Raw genomic sequence first — 6689 nt, forward strand, 5'->3', positions numbered from 1 at the left:
GCGAAGGATAGTGTGATGTAAAATTACTCGTTTAGAAATGTTCATAAAAGTGACCCGAAAAACGGCGCTAACTCGGTAACCCGTGGTCCGATTTTAACGAAACTTGTTTTATTCTGTTTCTATTCTCATTTCATTACAAATATGGCACTATTGTGCGCCGTTTTTGAAGAAGGGCACTCAATTATATATTTATATATATATATTAACTCCTTAGTGTTTTGACCTATAACATACTTCTTTTTATCTTTTTCAACAACCACTACACGTAATTTCATACACAGTTTTATTAAAATATCCGATACTATTCTCCCGAAGATTCTTCATTTTACAGGTTAGGCAAGTTGGGTCTAGCCCATGCGTTAACGGACAGTGGTAGGCCTAACATTATGTATATACAAAGTTTTACGTAAGCTGTAATTTTTCTTTGACTGAAGTTATGCGAGTCAGTGTCATTCTCTGTTAGCACCGAGTCCAAATCCAAAAGACACTGTGGAAAGCTTCAAGGTTTTTGAAGATAGTTTTAAGAAGGACTATTTGTCGCACTATTTATTCAATGTTTCAACCGAAGAACACATTAGTATTCAGTGGACCTGAAGTTAACATTAATGTTGCAGAAAATGTCAATGACGGAAAACTTGCGAGGTAAGTGGGCGTAATTAGGTTAAACTTATTACGTTTAGTTAAAGACATTAACATAGGAAGGATAATTCAAGTTGTTTGCTTTATAAATACGTGTGAAATTGTTTGCCAGCATACTTGATCACGAAATCAATACATTGCATCATGTATAAAATTCTGGTGAAGCCCCATGTTTAGCCCTCTCTGGCCTACGGGTCAAGCCTATTAGTAGGACTGATATCTCAATATCAGTCATATTACTAATCATATTAGATTAGAATGATAACTGATTTTAAAATATTGAATTATGAAGAGAGGTTGAAAGACTTGTTTTCACTGTGCTGTAGAATAAATAAAGATACCTTGATTTAAGTTTTTAAAACTTTAAATAGCCTTGATAAACTGACTATGGGAGTTATACGAGGGGAATGGGTAAAAGCCGGATGAACGTATTAGCTGCTTGGTTGGGGAACTTAAATAGCACTGTCACATGTCGTATGTCATTCCATTACTTAAACTCTCTCCCACAATAATCGAAAATAATTATTCTCAAATCGTTTTTCTATATTATGAAAAAGCTTTTATTCTTTTAATAGGAAATACGAAAAAGACAACATTTAACATTAACATTTAAGTAGAAAAAGACTTCAAGACTGGGAATTAAACCCAGGACCTCTGGCTAACAGGGTAAGTGCTCTACCACTGAACTCTCCCAGATGGCAAGCCATTCATGTTAATGTTCACCTATAAATCTTACTGTTGTCCAGATCAAAAATAAATCGTAGGGATTTTCTGAGGTGCTTAAAAATTAATATGTCATTGCACAAATTATACCGTTATTTAACCTTCGTATTTTATAAGGTTATATTCAAAAGCTTTTGTATTAAATAGGATGCTGCTAATAAGTATTGAAATTCATACTGGTTAAAGTAATTCGAAACACCATATAAACTGAGAACTATGTATTAGTTTCTATTACAGTATTGCTGTCTTCATGATAGTGGTCTTGTATCTTATCTATATAACTTATACGCTTGCGTTTGTCTGTCCGGAACATTTCTTGCTAATTTCTCGATCAAACGCTACAAATCTCATATCGTCAGAAAGGCCTTTGTCCGAATAGTCCGGATTGCATATTGGCTTTTCCATTCAGAATCACCTTGTTCATTTTTTGCTTAGTCAAACTTTTCAATGCGACGAGTATGGAACACGATAGCACAATGTCGTTGTCATCACATGATGGCTGGCTTGGATTTCAACTTTAGTTTTTATTTGCAGAGTATTTCACACAAACAACACTTACCTCGCGTTTAATTTCTTCAAAAAATGAATATTACACTAAATACAATTTCTGTGGGTTTTCTCGACTTATTTAGGTTTAAAGTGCGCATGTATGGTTCGTTTAACCATGTACTTATCGCTTTGTGAACACCCTTTCAGATGTTTCTGCATATTCAGCTAAGTTTGCCTTCATTACAATTTTACATTTACTTTGCAATGATTTTAGCTACTTTTTTCTATAGTATGGATTTTATTCTTCGTTTTTATGAGTTTCTTTGTTTGAACCCGTAAAACGGTATTATACACTGAACGCTCATAACTGTTTCATACTCTGTACACTATTATAAATACGATTACTTTACTTTATTGTTTACTTTACGTATAGTTTTATTAAATAAAATTACGCCTACGTGAGTTTGTTTGTCTGACCGCGTAAAATATTTTCAAATAGACCAGGATTTATCGAACACGTAATGCCTGCAAGAAAGTATAGGTTAAATGGCGTGTTTGAAAATGATAAAATAAGTGAAGGGCATGAAACTTACCGCGAATATTTTGCGGGTCGCAGCTAGTATTGAATATTTTGAGACAATACTTGCCGTATAAAGTTTGCAAATGTTCATAAATAGCTCCAATTTTTATCAGTTTTTCCCTTGTTCGCACTGATACTATCATTACTAATGAGCTGTCATATATATGTTGCGTACCATGGTGTCTGTCCGAGCGTTCGTCTGTCTCCCGTTTGAAAGGCTGAGCGCGCAGGCAAAGCTCAACATTTACTTTGAAATGACGGGAGAACAAGCATGAATAATGTTGATGCTAAAATTTATTTCGCAAGCAGAATATTCTACACTATAATTCACTTTTCAAAATGTGACGTAACTTAAAGAATAAAAATGTAGATGTGCGGTATGTTATTGTTGATGGCTCTTAGCACGACTGAAATGTTCAACAATTACTTTTCGTGGAGGACAGTATAAGTAGCTCAGAGCTTTAGCTCTGAGTGAAATCAAGCGTGAAACACAATTAACCTTTTTAAAGTCCATGAAATAATTTAAATTAATAGATTAACTTAAACTTTTCCATCACTGGGGTGGGCGCCGGCATGGCCAGTTGGTTAGGGTGCTTGACTCGCAATCTGAGGGTTGTGGGTTCGAATTCCTGTCCCACAAACATGCACGCCCTTTCAGAGGTGAGTGCATTCTAATATGACGGTCAATCCCACTATTCGCTGATAAAAGAGTAGCCCAAGAGTTGGCAGTGGGTTGTGATGACTAACTGCCTTCTTTCTAGTCTTTCACTGCTAAATTAGGGATGGGTAGTGCAGATAGTCCTCGTGTAGCTTTGGACGTCACTGGGGATGGGTACTTTTGCTTGTATTTAAATAATATACAAATAGTATTTTTATGTTGGTCAATGGTTTTTCTCAACTGAAGCTTGCCTTTACACTGTTGGTTAATTCCACACAGAATACACTAAAATGAAGTGACTTAATAAAATTATATTTTAGCTGAGACATACAATGAACAGAAGAGTTCTGAAATGATTGTTTTAAAGGCATTTTTCAGGATTAGTGTATTCAGGTGTTAGCAGCCTGTTCAGAGCAATTTCAGAAAATTATTTGCCTGCAACATTTATTATAGTTTTTAAACTTCAGTAAGAAGCTTGATCTTATATTTTCAGCAGCATGATGCTTTCATCTGTGTTGCTTATGTATTTCTTTTGATTCTTGTGTATAGCATTAAGTATCTCTTTGGTAAGTACTAATGAAAAACAGTTAAAGTTTTATGTTACTATCTCCAAATATACCTCACTACATTCTCAAGATTACTACAGTCTGTACTCTGGGTACTTTAGCAACACTTATTTTTTTAGGTAATATTGATAGATAACCTTAGTTAGAATTTTTCTTAATTGTGGTCAGTCCAATGCAATATATGTAAAATGCATAAAGGGCTATACCTAATGCTATTTGACAAAATAACTGCATCGGCTATGGAATAGCCTGTTTACGTGTGTTTTGTAAAGTTACAAATTTAAAGATCTGTTCTCAAAGCTAATTTGTGATGATTTTTATCAAATATTACATGTGGGATTTCAACTATAATTTCTAATTAATTTTGTAACTTATATAATATTCTAAAGGGTCTTTTGCTTTATAGAATCACTTAAAAGTGGATTGAACCACCATATAACTGGACTCGCAACCAATGTGTCATAAATCATGAATAGATGCTGTGCTAAAATGACTTATAAAATGGAAGAAATAAGACTGTGTAATTGGCTGATTTTCCCTGAGAACACATGGCACCAGATGTCATATTCAAGATACTGCAAGATGGGAAGTGGGTGCTAAGCATAGACACCAAACCTGAAATGCTAAACCACAAATCAAAAACTTTACAAGGATTGCCAAAAAGTCTTGTATAAGACAGTCATCTAATTTGAATTTTATGGGATTGAGAGGCAAGAATTATGTAGTGAAACTGTTACCCCAGAACAACTGCTCATACTTGCAGCATATTGTTGCTGCGAGATTGTCAGCCAGGAAGATGCTGCCACAAAAGAAAGTCTGTGGTTTAAAGCAACTTAAAATGCATGCCCAGTAATTGAAATTTGGGAGAAAGATACACCATGTCAAAAGGACATTCTGCAAACAGTTGCATCAACATACTCACTGGAGACTTTTGTGCAAAGTTTTGCAGAAACTCCATTAACAGAAAGAAACATTCATGGTCAAAAAGTAAAAAAAACAAACAGAGGTATACTTTTAAAATCATTGCTGGCAACTGCAACCCTCTCCTCCCCCCAAAATAAAGAAGTAGTTGGTCCATGGTAAAGTGTAACATAAAGATGTGAAAGTGAAAACATTGTGATTAGACTAACAGACATGAAGTCCATATTGGCCAAAGATTAGTTGAGTGATACCCTTATCAGTAGGTTTCTTTTAATTAGAACATCAATGGAAAATGTCAGGAAGAGCAATGAGGATACTTGTGTTTTTCTCACTCAATTATTTAAAGAAGATGTAAAACATACATTACACAAAAACATAGATGCAACTAACAAAGATACTTTGATCACTTCACTGCAAACACATGGCAACTATTGGATATTATGATTGTATTCATAGAATTGAAATTGTTCCTTTATTTGGATCAAGTGCCTGGTCATTGTAATTGGTTATCTGGAGAATATAGTTTTATGGACTCTCATCTTCAAAAGAGTTAGAAGAAAATGACTAATTGGCCTGAATGAACAGTTCATGCACTATACAATATTTCACTTCAAGTTGTCTCTTGGAACTGCAGTTGCTTGTCTCTATACATCTGTATAATTTCATACTATGTTTATCAATCTTCTTTGTATTAATATAGTAAGTTTGGAAAATATATCAGTTGTGCAGGTATGTGCAGTTTTTGCATAATATGTTAGTCAAGAAGGTCATTAAGTTTAGCTGTCTAATATTCTGTGTCATTCACGTAGAGTAGCATCTTTTGTCTTTCCATTGGAAAGGTAGCTGCAATGTCACTTATAGTATGTGAAGTATGATAGTTATCTTTCCTATTGGCATTCAAGGACCTATTGAGGTAATGGCCTCTCTAGTATTTCATTGGAAGTAATCATTCAGGTGGTTAGCAGTAGTTGGTTTAGGTAAGTCTTATGTTAAAGATTTTAGTAACATGGGTTTTATTCAGGCTGGAACACAATCTTGGGTGATACAGTGCTGAACAGATCAGTAGTGTTAGACTTGTTTATGGGCTGCCATAGAGTATTTTCAGAGCTAACTTTCCAGTAGAGGTTACTGATCTTTATGGCATGCAAAGTATATATTTTCCCTGTGTTTCTTTCAAATAAAGATTGTTTGTTCTAATTATGTATACGTGTTCAGTCTCCCTATGTTTCACGAACTCAGTTAGTCAAAGGATATAGAATTATTTTGCAGAAGATATCTTGAAGATATTATCTGGAAGTTCAGGAAGATAGGAACAAAGTATTTGCTTTGCTTGTCCAATGTTGGGTCACTATAAAATGAACTGCCCATACTTTCCCATGCAGCAAGGATAATCAAGATTATTGGTTTCAGTCGATGGCTCAGCATGTCTAGGAAGTTCAACAGTATAAATGCTGCTGCTACAGCTTCATAAAGTAATGGAGCTTATGTCGTCTGGGCACTGACTTAAGGGAGTGCATAAGTTAGTTCTTTGCTGGATAAAGCTTGATACATTCTTGTAACAATACAAGGGCGAAAGTTTGAGTTCCTAGTAGATACAGGAACAGCCACAACACTGGTAGATCCTGTAATATGTTGGGCCCTTTAAAGTAAAAGCTCCACTCTGGCCAAAAAATACTGAGTTCATTCTGGTGAAAGGCAATAAATAGAAGTAAACAAATCTAGGTAACATTGCTCACAGAATGAAAGTACCTGTTGCCCATTTCAGTTATATATGTATTGGAAAGACATTGTAGGTTTTATTTCATTGCTTCAGTGAAGGACTATCTTTGAAGGGTGAAGATCAAGATACTATGCTAATCAGGCAATAGCCCAGGTCTGAACTTTATCAAAAGTAGCTGAAAGGCAATGGGTAACAAAGTGTAAGGGAAGAAAATGAGAAGAACCTTGGAGCTGCAGGAAGCCATAATCAGCATGTGGCATCATGAACTAATCCCTGTCTACATTCAGTCATTTGTGCACTCTATGCCATGTTGATCTCAAGTAGTTATCAAGGCCAGAGGGGGTAGAACCAAATATCAAGACAAGAAACAGACTCCGTGAACACTTTTTGTCA

General features: G+C 35.1%; 1 protein-coding gene across 2 annotated transcripts in view; it reads left to right on the plus strand.

Moving 5' to 3' along the window:
- LOC106458758 (protein FAM117B-like) overlaps nucleotides 1-6689 on the plus strand; it is a 215150-nt gene that overhangs the window by 41309 nt on the left and 167152 nt on the right. The gene's annotated exons all lie outside the window — the stretch shown is intronic.

The sequence above is a fragment of the Limulus polyphemus genome, unplaced genomic scaffold (assembly GCF_000517525.1).
Source record: "Limulus polyphemus unplaced genomic scaffold, Limulus_polyphemus-2.1.2 Scaffold510, whole genome shotgun sequence".
NCBI classification, from domain to species: domain Eukaryota; kingdom Metazoa; phylum Arthropoda; class Merostomata; order Xiphosura; family Limulidae; genus Limulus; species Limulus polyphemus.